This window comes from Manis javanica, chromosome 4 (assembly GCF_040802235.1).
Source record: "Manis javanica isolate MJ-LG chromosome 4, MJ_LKY, whole genome shotgun sequence".
Lineage (NCBI taxonomy): Eukaryota > Metazoa > Chordata > Mammalia > Pholidota > Manidae > Manis > Manis javanica.
Genome location: NC_133159.1, coordinates 44147634 through 44161141, shown reverse-complemented (window position 1 = coordinate 44161141; position 13508 = coordinate 44147634).

Genomic DNA, 13508 nt, shown 5'->3' with positions numbered 1-13508 from the left:
CCTCCTAAGCAACCAGGGAGGTGCTAGAACCTGATGTCACTTTTATACGATTTGTGTGCTGGTGTGCTCACCCCAGTCTTCTGCAGATAACTGCAAGAGATTGAACTAGAATTGCTGGTTGTTAAAGCTTTTTTCCCTACTGTGGAATTTTTTTTTCCAAACAAAAGCTTTTAGGAGAAGTCCAACATATAACAAATATGGAGCTACTTTGGTTCAAGTTGGGTCGGGCAGGGAGCCCAGCCCTCTTGTTTTTCTTACACAGAGGCTACCGGAGGCCTCAGTGGAGCCCAGTTAACAAACATCAGATTTCTGTGTCCCTTATGGTCCCTGCCTCAGTAAAAGGGGAAAGAAGCCAGATTTCAGCTCAACATCCAAAGCACATTTTACAGTCATGGGTGCTGCACTGGAAGGGCTGGCTTGGGGGTGTCCAAGAAGTCGGACACACAGATTGAGTTATGGTGGAAGAGAGCAGTGGTCTCCAAAGTGAGATGCCCAAACCGGCAGTGTGGTGAGATGACTCACTGGGATGTTGGAAAAAATCATAGCACTTGTGTGGGTTTCCCCAGAAGCAGACCCTGAAACAAGCATTTGAATGCAAGTAGTTTATTTGGGAAGTGAAGAGAACACCAGTATGGGAATGGAGAAGGGGTCGCAGCCAATAAAGGTGCATTATCGGTAGGTTACCACTGAGAGCAACTGGAGTTTAACTGCATTGGGAAAACTCTGAGAGCCAGTGTAAAACATACACTTCAAAGTTATATCCTGCAAGGGGTGAGGGAGCTGGGTGTTTATACTCCAACTCCCACCAGTCATAGCTCAGGGCAGCTCCAGAGGGGTCTTAATTCTATGGAACTTCCAGTGTTCCATGCAAGAAAGCCTTCTGTGGTGGCTGGTCTTTCACTCCATTATGACTTCTCAGTGAACATGACTTTTGTAACACACAAATTCTCATGGCACAGGATTTAGAAGAACTGCCCTATTTAAAGTGGTTGCACAGGTTTTTCTTATGAAACAGCAAACAATCCAAATGTTCTGACCTTCTCTCTGGTGACGGTAACTGTCAGGATTATGACAGCTAACAGATACACTTGAAACAATGTACTTATTTTGTAAAGTAGAGCAATCTTTTTTCTCAAGTTGCATTGCATGTATTTTTTAACTTTATTTTGGATTAATTTTAGACTTACAGAAAGTTGAAATAATAAGACAAGTTCCCACATCCCTCTCACCCAATTTCCTCTAACGTTAATATCTATGTACCCACAGTAAAATTATCAAAACCAAGAAATTAACATAGGCATAATATTATTAACTAAACCACAGACCTTATTAGAATTTCACCAATTACAGCACTGATGTTCCTTTTCTTTCCAGAATCCTATCTAGAATCCTACATTCCCTTTAGTTGTTATTTCTCCTTAGTTTCTTCCAAACTGTAACAGTTTATTGAGGTATAGTTAACACATAATAAACCACACATATTGAAAGTGTACACTTTGGTTAGTCTTAACATTTTATGGGCATACCACAGTTGTTTATTCATTTACTTGTTAATGGACATTTGGGTTGTTTCCAATGTGGGACTCCACGAATAAAGTGGCTAGGGACATGTACAATTTTTGTGTGGATATATGCTTCCCCTTCTCTTGGATAAATCCCCAGGAGAGGAATGGCTGGATTATATGGTATGTGTATGGTTAACTTTTTAACTTGCCAAACTGTTTCCAAAGGAGTGTACTATTTTACATTTCCACCATCAGTGTATGAGAGTTCCAGTTGCTTCCCGTCCTCACCAGCACTGGGTATGGTGACATGCATATATATTCTGGATATAAGTCCTATATCATACATGATTTGCAGAAATTTTCTCCCACTCCATGGCTTGTCTTTCTATATTCTTAATAGCGTCTTTGAAGGAACAAAAATTTGAAATTTGAATTAAGTCCAAACTTGTTTATACCATACCAAAGTACAATCTATAAAAAAACAAAAGTTAAACTTATATTTAAGAAATTCCTGCTTAACCCAAAGTCCAAAGATATTCTTCCTATGTTTTCTTCTAGTTTTATGGCTTAAGTATATATTACATTTTATATTTACTATGATTCATTCTGAGTTAATTTTTACATATGATGTAAGTCATGGATCATAGTTCATTATTTTTTTGCATATTGACATTCAATAGTTGTAGCACTATTTGTTGAGAAGACTATTCCTTTTCCATTGATTTGTCTTTGCACCTTTGTTGAAAATCAGTTATCCATAGGTGTATAGGTGTGTTTCTGGATTCTCTGTTGTTTCTTTCATCTGTCTATCTTGACACCAGTTCCACACTGTGGAATAAGGTAACATTAGTGCTCCAGCTTTGTTCCTCTTTGTCAAAGTTGTTTTGGCTATTTTATGTCTTTTGTATTTCTGTGCAAGTTTTAGGATCAGCTTCTCAACATAAATAAATTATTGGGATTTTGATTGGCATTGCATTGAATCTATCAATTTGGGGAGAATGGACATCTCAACAATATTGAGTCCTTTGGTCCATGAACATGGTATCTTTCTTCCTTTATTTAGGTCTTCATTAATTTCTCTTAGCAGTATTTTGCAGTTTTTAGCATACAGATCTTGTACATATTCTGTCAAATTTAGCCTAAGTATTTCCTAGTTTTGATGCCATTATGTATGGCATTTAAAATTTTTGATTGCCTATTGTGAGTATATAGAAATAGTTGATTTGGGTATATTGATCTTATTTCTTGAAACCTTTCTAAGCTGACGTATTAGATCTAGTTTGCACCTAGTATAGCTCATCAATTTTGAGGGATCATGAGGATTTTTTTTATGTAGATGACATGCCTGTGAAAAAAGAGTTTTACTTCATCCCAAACAGACATTTTGACAAGGGTGAGAAAGTAACCACTTTCGGTAAGGCACTCACACTCTGAACAGGATTTGAAGTCTTTTTTAAAATCTTATGAGAGTTTTGTGGCTGAGGCTGTAGTGTCCTAGACTCTTTTTTTCTAGGGATAATGCACTTCTGCCATCCCACCCAATCTCTCACTGACAAAAAAACAGTGAGGACATTGTGACCAACCCCCCCATACTCACCTTGGGGCTTAGACTGGTGTGACCATGAGGCCTGATTCTGGGAGTAGACCTGATTGTTCCAGATAGCTACAAACTTCCTAGAGGTCATCAGCTTCCCCATAGCATGACGAGAAGGCAAAACTGATGCTGAGCTTCCAGAAGCATCCTGGGATGGATGTGGAGTACCCCTGGAGGGGGCCTACAGCTGCTGTAGGACATATGCTACACTCTCCTGCCTCTTTTTGGATTCTAATGAACAGGGAGTCAAGCACTTTGGCTTTAAAACAGAAGGGGTTCCAAGAATGTCAACAACATCCCACCTCCTAGTCCAGCTGTGGTCTGGCTCCCATGTTCATGTCACTGGCCGATGTGAATTCTCAGGATAACTGATCCCTCACATCAAAAGATACCTGGCCCCAGCTGTCCCAACAGACACCATGACTTCCAGGTAGCTGTCTCCTGCAAAAGTGGCCCCACCACATCTCTCCCCATCGCAGGCGTTATTCCCATGTGTCCCTTCTGCAAGACCCCTGCTCCCACTGCTACCCTCCCATCCCAGGTTTGTCTTCAGGCCTTGGGCCCTCTGGCCACCATAGGCTGTCCTTCACGTGCAGCTTTAAGAAGTAGGGTCCGAATCGTGATCCACAATTGGAGGGCACTTTCTCTTAGTAAAAGATGTGATCCTTTCCCTTTAAAAGACAGAGAGAAAGAAAATGGAACTGGTCCCTTGGAAGGCAGTGAGTCCCCTCTCCCCACATCCCTGAAGGAGTGCCCACAGAGCATGAACAATTACCAATCTTACACTGGGTGAGAGGCCAACACTGGTAAGCTTTTTGAACAAAACAGCCTGGTTCTAAGGAGCAGATTCCTTTATTTTGCACCTGATTTGGCTCATCAGAGCCCCCAAGCTCATTTCTTAAACTGAAAATACAAAATCCTAACATGTAAGAGATCATCTAGCCCAACCCTGAGAGAGAGACTGAGAGCCAGAGAGAGGAGGGACCTTGCCTGAACTCACCCTGATGGCGAGGGTTAGGGCCAGAATTCTAGCCCAGAGCCCCTAACCTCAGGCTCAAGTCGCTCCTGTTGTTCTGATTCTTTTCTCTCCTGAAGACTCTCTTTCCCATCCGTGGAGCCATTGTAAGATGGCATTTCAGTAAGAACCTCCAGCTTTGTGTATCCAACAGAATCTTCCAGCCATTATGTTACACCATATGTTTGTTTATTGTCTGTCTTCCCCACTAAGATGTAAACTCCATGATGGCAGGGCTTTAATTTCTTTACTGGTATTTCCCCATGCCTAGACTGCAACCTGGTGCTTAGTAGTTACTCCACAAATATCTGTCAAAGGAAGGAAGATGGGAGGGTGGGCTCCTCAGGGTAAAAGAGGCTTTAACACCCATCCAGTGGGTCTCCATACCTTCTGGATCTTCACTCCTTCCCATCTCACTATCCCTAGACTGGCTCCAAGTCTCAGCTCTCTCTTGACCATTATGATAGCCCCTTGTCTCTCCCACCCCATCTCACTCTCCCATTCCACAATGCCACAGAGCACATTTTTCAAACACAAGAGTTACTTCCTGTTAAAACCTGTGTGAGTGTACAGGAGAAAATATTTGCAAAGCAGACTATCTGATAAAGGGTGTAAACCTAGAATATAGAAAGAACTTTCAAAACTTAATATAAGAAAACAAGGAACTTGTTTTTTTTAATTGGTGAAAAAAGAGATACAGAGGAAGCACATGAGAAGATGCCCAACATCTTGTCTTTGGAAAAATGCAAATTCAAGTTATAAGGAAATACACTTATTAGGATGGCTAAAATTAGGGGGAAAAACCTGCCAATACTAAATATTGACAAGGATATGAAGCAATTAGACCCTACATGCATTACTGGTGTGAATAAAAATGTATAGCCATTTCGGAAAACAGTTCAGCAGTTTCTTATAAAAATACACCTATACTTACCAATAAGAATCCTACTCTAGATGTTTACCTAAGAGAAATGAAAACATATGTCTATGCAAAGATCTGTCTGTGACAGTGTATAGCAGCTTTATTTGCAGTTGCCCAACTGGGAACAATCCTTTACCTTGGAAATGGATAGACAATCGGTGGTACATACATACAATGGAATACAAGTCAGCATTAAAAAGGAACTAACTGCTAATGAGTGCAATGACATGGATGAATCTTAAGAGCATTACATAAAATGAAAGAAAAGACACAAAATTCTACAGATGGCATGATTTCATTTATACAACATTCTGGAAAGGGTAAGACTATAGAGATGGTAGTCATTTCAGTAGTTGTCAGGATCTCAGGGAGGGAGAGGAGATTGACTACAAATGGCAAAGGAAACTTTTTGGGGTGATGATAATATTCCATACCTTGCTTGTTTAGGTGATTATACAACCATATGCATTTGTCAAAACTCATAGAACTATATTCCTAAAAGTGAATTTTACTGTAGGTAGTATATTATAGATCTGACTTTTAACCTGGCTTCTCACAGACAGGATAAAGTCCAAACAACTTAGTTTTGCATTCAAAGCCTCCAAGGACTTACCTAGCCAACCCTGTCTGCCTTTTTCTCTGCTATTCCCCTTTATACACCACACCTCATCCAAAATGAATGATCTAGTGTTCTCCAGACATGTCCTGACCTTTTTTACTCCCTTTCTTATGCTCATGCTCTTTCCTTGGTCCTAATTTTTTTTCTCCTCCTTAGAAGAAATGAACCCTTGTGAAAAGAACACAGTTTGGAACCAACTAGACCAAAGATGCAATCCTGCTCTGTTACCATAGATAGCAGAGGACAAAAATGGTCCAAGTCTCCACTTTTCCTTGTACCCATGCCCTTGGCAATGTGACTCTGCAGCCTCTCCCATCAAAAGATAGAGTCTACTTCCCCTCCCCTTGAATCTGGGATGGACTTGTAACTTTCTTTGGCCAATAGAAGGTGGTAGAAATAACGGTATGCCTTGAGCCTAGGCTGCAAAAGGCCTTACACATTTCCTCTCTCAAACCCCTGCCTCCTCCATAATAAGCCTGGGATGGATTGCTGAAGGGTGAGAGTCCATGTGGAAGAGAGTACAGTTGTCCCATCTGAGACTGTCCCAGACCAGCTTGTCTCCAGTCAGCCAACCCATAGACTCATGAATAATAAATAAATATTGTTTTAAGCCACTGAATTTTGGTGTGGCTTCTTACACAGCAATAGCTAGCTGATACAGTCAGTAACTCACTGTGGCCCTGAGAAAGTTACTGAATTTACTCATCTACGTAATAAAGATAATAATATATACCTCACAGGGCTTTTCCTGGCCCATAAGAGATGATGTTCATATAGAGTTTAGTACACTACCATGCACAGTCAACTTTTTATTAAAATGGTTGTTACTGTCTTTTCAACCCCAACTCTTCTTTTTTCCTTTTTTCTTTTTCTTAATTTTGGTATCATTAATCTACAATTACATGAAGAACATTATGTTTACTAGGCTCCCCCCCCTTCACCAACTCCCCCCAACAAACCCCATTACAGTCACTGCCCATCAGCGTACTAAGAGGCTGTAGAATCACTACTTGTCTTCTCGGTGTTGCACAGCCCTCCCTGTGCCCCCCACATTATACATGCTAATCATGATGCCCCCTTTCTTTTTCCCTGCCCTTATCCCTCCCTTCTCACCCATCTTCCCCAGTCCCTTTCCTTTTGGTAACTGTTAGTCCATTCTTGGTCAACCCCAACTCTTATCCAACTTTTAAGAGCCAGCCCAAATGTCACTTCTTGCAAGCAGCCCTCCCTAAGTCTCCAAATTAGATGTAATCTTTCCCTCCTCTGAATTCCATAGTACTTTCTCTATCCCCTTGCAATGTACCATATCTTCAACTGTAAGTGATTTGGAAAAATAGCCATGGCCTTGAACATAGGTGTTCATCCAGTACAGATGTAGACTTAGAGTCAGAAAAAGATGAAATGATTTGTATAGACCTGGGACATACAATCATTTTTCCTGCATCCTAGGCCACCGTTCCTGCTGCCATTACATACAACCTCTTCCAAGGGTAAGCCCATTACACTCCCTTGCAGATAGTTGGCACTCATAAATGTATCTTAAATCACTAAACTGGAGGTGGTTTTTGTCCCCTAGCAGGCAATGAAATTGTGCAGTAGAGTTTGGGGGCTGTCACAAAGACAGGGGGCTATTTCTGTCAACCAGTGAGCAGGTACCAGGGGCACTACACATCCCACCATGGGTAGGAGAGTCCAGCTCTGTGCAGAAGTGCTGTCCCAATGCTGAGGGCGTCCTGCTGAAAATGCTGGGCTGTGGGAAAGGAGGAGGGTGACAAGTCCTTCTTCTAAATAGCCTCAGTCAAGCCTGTGAGACAGACTTTATTATCCACATTCCATAGTTGAAAGAGGGAGAGGTTACTTAGTAGCCCAGGGCACTACAGCCAGGAGATAACAGAGCAGATGAGCCTACATCTTTTCCCAAACCCCGCCAACTTGTCAGAGCCTCAAACAGGCCACGTCAGGTTGGGAGGTCAGGATGATCTGAACCAGGCTATCGAGCAGACCAGACTATACAGAGCAGAGTCCAAGCTACCCCCTGGGACAGGCTCCATAAATGCCGAGATCATTAGGGGATTGAGCCATGCCTCAGAAAGCTCAGGGGACTTGTCAAGGCACACAGCTTGTGAGCACTGAACCTTGTGAGTCTCTTCCCCAACCCAGGGCTCATTTTTTAGGGTCTGTGCTGAAGTCTCAACCTCTAAGGTTGCCTGAGCAACTGGTAATTCAGACCCGAGGAGGCAAAGCCAAGTCCCACCCCAGTATTTCATCTTTCAAACAGCCCTTTTCAAAGATCTCCCCGTGTCAACTGTATTTTTCTGACTACAAGCCTGTCAGCTATGTGATTTACTGTCAGCTATGTGATTTGCAGGTAATTGTGTGCGAAAGGGCCAAACTCCTACATCCAGACGCTGCAGTCCCACCTTGCCTAGTCCATCTTGCTTCATCACTTGCTGTATCTTGTCCTATGCTCCAGCCTCCAGCCACATGGCAGCTCCCGGGCTGTTTACCACCCCCTCCATGCCTGCTGGCAGCCTGGAATGACCTCCATTTCCCTGCATCCGCACTACTTCTCCAGGCCAACTTCAGAAATCCTCTCTCTGCACTCTATGCTCCTCCAGCATCTTGCTGAGTCCTCTGTCATGTACTGGATTCTACATCAATGCCCTCTGCCCCATTTGCCTGTGACCTTCTAAGCTAGGATCTCTGAGCCCTACTAAAAGTTGGCTAAATTTAATCGAATCTTCAATCTTTTTGATTTCCTCTCCCACTGCCCTCATCCAAGATCAACCTTTTTCTGTCCTCAGGTGACCAACCCCTCCAGTCTATGTAAGAAGTGGGTTCCACCACCTCACAAATGAATCACCTGCTCCTTCCTTGCCCATCAGCCCAGAAATAGGTGCAAGTCTCTATTCCCACCCACCCCTACTAAAAGTAAAGGAAGGAAGAGAGAAGAAAAGAAGGAAGGAAGGAAAAGTAAACATACAACCTTCTCTGCACTCTGCCTTCCCTGGAGCTAAGGCCCTCTCTCTCCCTGCTGCCACATTGTCTCCATGGCAATCACCAGGCTTCCATGTTGCACAGTAAATGTGTAGTGGGATTAGGGAGTGGGGGACTCTATACTGAGCTTCCCAAGAGTCCCCTTTTCCTGTCCAGACTTCCAGATCTTCCACCAAAGCAGCATACACAAAGGCCTAGGAGGTGAAGAAAAGAGACGGGCCAGTTGAGGGCAGGTGGGGGGAAGGACGATCACAGGAAAGGCTACCTCTGCCTTAGCTGTCCTGGGTTCAAAGAGCCTTCCCCCCTGGTCCTTCCCTCCAGAAAGCTGTGGGGGAAATAGTAGGGAAAGCGTTCTGGATGTCGAGAGAGAAGTCCTGGTCCACTCGCCCTCATCTTCCATCCCACTCCCCCTGTAACTGTAAAAAGGGGGGTGAGAGCCTTCCTCATGGAGCAGGGAGCCACTCTTGGGCAGAATGCTGTCTGGTTCTCTTTTGCAACGTTCCAGCAGCCAGGATGTGAGCATAGTTACTGCTCAACTAATTTTGAAGACTCAGTGCATGAACGCCAGTGACTAGCAGCAGCTTTAGGAAATCATTTTCTCTCCCCAAACTTCACTTGTCTCAACTGAAAAATACTGAGTCATTTCTAGCTTTTAAAGTTACTATGCAGTAAATATATAAAAATCACTTCACACATTATAAATATAATCCAAGAACATAAGAACTAATTATTATTATTACAAAGAATGGATATCTATGATTTCAATTTCAGATTCCTAGACAAGGAATATGGCTTGAGTTTAAAATGTTGGAAAGGTAGCATATATACTGGAGTACTTAGGAGGAAGTGTATTGATGTCTGTGCTGACTTTGAAATGTACTAATTCTAAGATGATTAATAGACAGATAGAAGGACAGAGAGGTAGAAAGATGTCATGAAGCAACAAGATAAAAACATTAACGATAGAATCTGAGTGGTGGGTACATAGACATATACTCTAAAATCCTTACAATTTTCGGTATGTTTGAAAATGTTCATAATGAAACATCAGATGAAAAAACTTATAAGCAAAAATAAACTTCTGCCAAATCAAACTGGAAGCTGCCCAAGTGTTCCTTTCATGGAGTTATACAGACTCCATACCATTTCATCAATTAAAGCGCTGACTTGACTCATCTTTTAACAAAAATTCATTGAGCTCCTTCTGTGCATGCCACCTAAACACTGGAGCTAGAGAACAAAGTTCTGCTTAGTAAGAACCCCAGGCATATGAATAAATATTTACAATGTAATGGGGAAAGTGCTTCAGTCTGGGAATTCACAAGAGACTAAGAATAGAGAGGCACTGTCCGAGTGACTGCAACGGGGTTGGGGGGAGACTTGATAATATGGGTGAATGTTGAAATATAATGCTGCTCCTGTGAAACCTTCATAAGATTGTATATCAGTGGTACCTTAATTTTAAAAATAAATGAATAAAAAGAAAAGGAAAAAAAAGAGGCACTGTGGAAAAATCAGGAAAGGCTTCATATTTAAGCAGAGTTGTGGAGGATGAATAGTTTCCCTGACAGAAACTAGGAGAAGAATGTTTCAAGAACAGATCACAGTGTGGCAAAGCACAGAGAATGCAAAGCATGGCCTGGCCTGAGCACAGAGTGCACATGTCCATGCAGGAGAGGGTGCGCCAGCTGGGGTAAAAAGACCTGGCCCCGAGTGCCGGGTAGGTGGCCAGAAGGGAAACCTGGCCCACTGGTCAATCGACCACATTAATGAAGCACCTCCTGCACACAGAACTCTAAATGGAAAACAAAAGGCTACCTTTCCCATGTAGGAGCTACATCCAGGCTGCCTAGCTGAAAGCCCAGAACCCTGAAATGTGGCAGGAAGAAGCAGATGAGCTTTGGGAGTGAGGTGTGATAAAGATGAGCTGTGGTGACACATTCCAGAAGGAGACTTCCCAGCTGCCCAGCATACACCCTCCCTCACCTGGACTACAGACAGCTAGCTGTTCAAGACATGTTGTGCTCTGCCACCCATGGCTTCCTCTGAGCCTGGCCCAGGAGGAGAGGCTGAAGCACAGGGTCACAGTCAAAGCCATTCTTTCTGGTCCCCGCCCTGCCTCTGTTTGGCAATGGGACTTGAAGCCATTTCCATCACCTCTCCTAGCCTTACTTACTCATGACTGAGATGAGGAAGGCAGCAGAGACAGTCACCCTTTGCCTTTGTACATCACTGATGCAGTCTGTGGATTTTCTACACTTTTTCATCCATAGGCACATTGGATCATGACCAGCTGCCTAGAGCCAAAGGAAGGGATTTACAACAGCATGTCAGCACTGAGGGGCTGTGAAGATCCAGTGAGATCACCTCCAGCCTTCCTGTCTCCATTCATTTTTGTTTGTTCTTTTATTGATACTGCTGCTTTATTATTTTTTTTTTGTCTTTTTTTTTAAACTTCTACAGTTGAATGATTGCTTCTTTGGGTTTCAATCATTCTTGCTTAATATTAAAAGCATGAAAGCTATGGGTTTTGCTCTAATGGGTGTTTTGACAATATTACATAGGTTTGTAAGTTCAAACTTGATTTTCTTTTAGACCCCAAACCTATTTATTTATTTTTATTTTGGTATCATTAATATACAATTACATTAGCAACATTGTGGTTACTAGATTCCCCCCATTATCAAGTCCCCTCCACATACCCCATTACAACTACTTGTCTTCTCTGTGCTATACTGCCTTCCCCATGCGGCACCCCCTACATTATATGTGCTAACTGTAATGCCCCTTATTCCCCTTATCCCTCCCTTCCCACCCACCCGCCCCCTAGTCCCTTTCCCTTTGGTAACTGTTAGTCCATTCTTGGGTTCTGTGAACCTGCTGCTGTTTTGTTCCTTCAGGTTTTGCTTTGTTCTTATTCTCCACAGATGAATGAAATAATTTAGTACTTGTATTTCACTGAGCATAATACCCTCTAGCTCCATCCATGTTGTTGCAAATGGTATGATTTATTTTCTTCTTATGGCTGAATAATATTCCATTGTGTGTATGTACCACATCCTCTTTATCCATTCATCTACTGATGGACACTTAGGTTGCTTCATTTCTTGGCTATTGTAAATAGTGCTGCGATAAACATAAGAGTTCATATGTCTTTTTGAAACTGGGCTCCTACATTCTTAGAGTAAATTCCTAGGAGTGGAATTCCTGGGTCAAACAGTATTTTTATTTTTAGTTTTTTGAGGTACCTCCTTACTGCTTTCCTCAGTGGTTGAACTAATTTACATTCCCACCAGCACTGTAGGAGGGTTCCCCTTTCTCCGCATCCTCTCCAGCATTTGTTGTTCCTATTGTTTTCTACGTCGGCCATCCTAACTTGTGTGAGGTGATAACTCATAGTGGTTTTAATTCGCATTTCCCTGATAATTAGCATTGGAGCATCTTTTCATGTGCCTGTTAGCCATCTGAATTTCTTCTTTGGAGAATTGTCTGTTTATATCCTCTGCCCATTTTTTAATAGGGTTATTTGCTTTTTGGGTGTTGAGGCATGTGAGGTCTTCATATATTTTGGATGTTGACCCTTTGTCAGATATGTCATTTATAAATATACTCTCCCATACTGTAGGATGCCTTTTTGTTCTGCTGATTGTGTCCTTTGCTGTACAGAAGCTTTTTAGCATGATGTAATCCCATTTGTTCATTTTTTGTTTCCCTTGCCCAAGGAGATGTGCTCAGGAAAAAGTTGCTCATGTTTATATTTAAGAGATTTTTGCCTATGTTTTCTTCTAAGAGTTTTATGGTTTCATGACTTACATTCAGGTCTTTGATCCATTTTGAGTTTACTTTTGTGTATGGGGATAGACAATATTCCAGTTTCATTCTCTTGCATGTAGCTGTTAGAACTCAAACCTATTTAGAAGAATGCTTTCTAATTTCCAAGTACTTGGTTTTGGGAGTTATCCTTTTTTTGTTAATATTTTATTATGCTTTGTTTAGAAAAAGTGACCTAAACTTTTCTATGTAGACTGTCTTAATTTAGACATTTTTAAATGACATCTTCTTAGAGGATCAACCTTTATACATTTCCATGAGTATCTAAAAATAATGTGGAGTAATACACCTACTCAAATCCTCCAAATTATTAAGGATAAACTATTATTTATCCTTATCTGTCAAATTCTCAGACAGGTCTATTAAAAATTCCCATTATGATTGAGGGAATTTGTCACTATTATGTTGGGTGTGCAAAGATTTAGATCCTTCTTCATGGATTTTATTGTTTATCATGATTAAATACTCATCTTTGTCCTGTAATATTTTCATCTTGAATTCCACTTGCTTGGTATTTGTATTTCCAGTTTTTGTTTTGGTTACATTTATCTGCTGTATCATAGCCAGATACATTCTTACATATTATTTTCCATTTCTTGAGCTTTCCATGCTAATCCATTTTTCATTTTGATTATAGTATATCCCCCAGTAACATTTTCAGAAAAGTACATTTGATATACATCCCAAATCCTTGTGCATTGCTATTTCCCTTGTACATGAATGATAGTTTGACTACATAGAGAACTCTACAATTTCAAGTCTTTTTCTTGAGAATTCTGTATTAAGTGTTTTTCTACTATTCATGTTTCAGAAGAAAAGGTCAAAACATGTCTCGTCTTTTTTTAATATTATGGGTTGTCTTTTTAGGTGTGATACTTGCAACATTTTAAGTTTTCCTTTGAAACTCAGAAATTTCACCACAGTGGATTGAATGTATACACTAACCTGTCTCTTTCTTGAAATCCCACTAAACCAAGAGTAAAGGTATCAAAATTTAAAAGCATATACTCACAAGGACAAAAAGA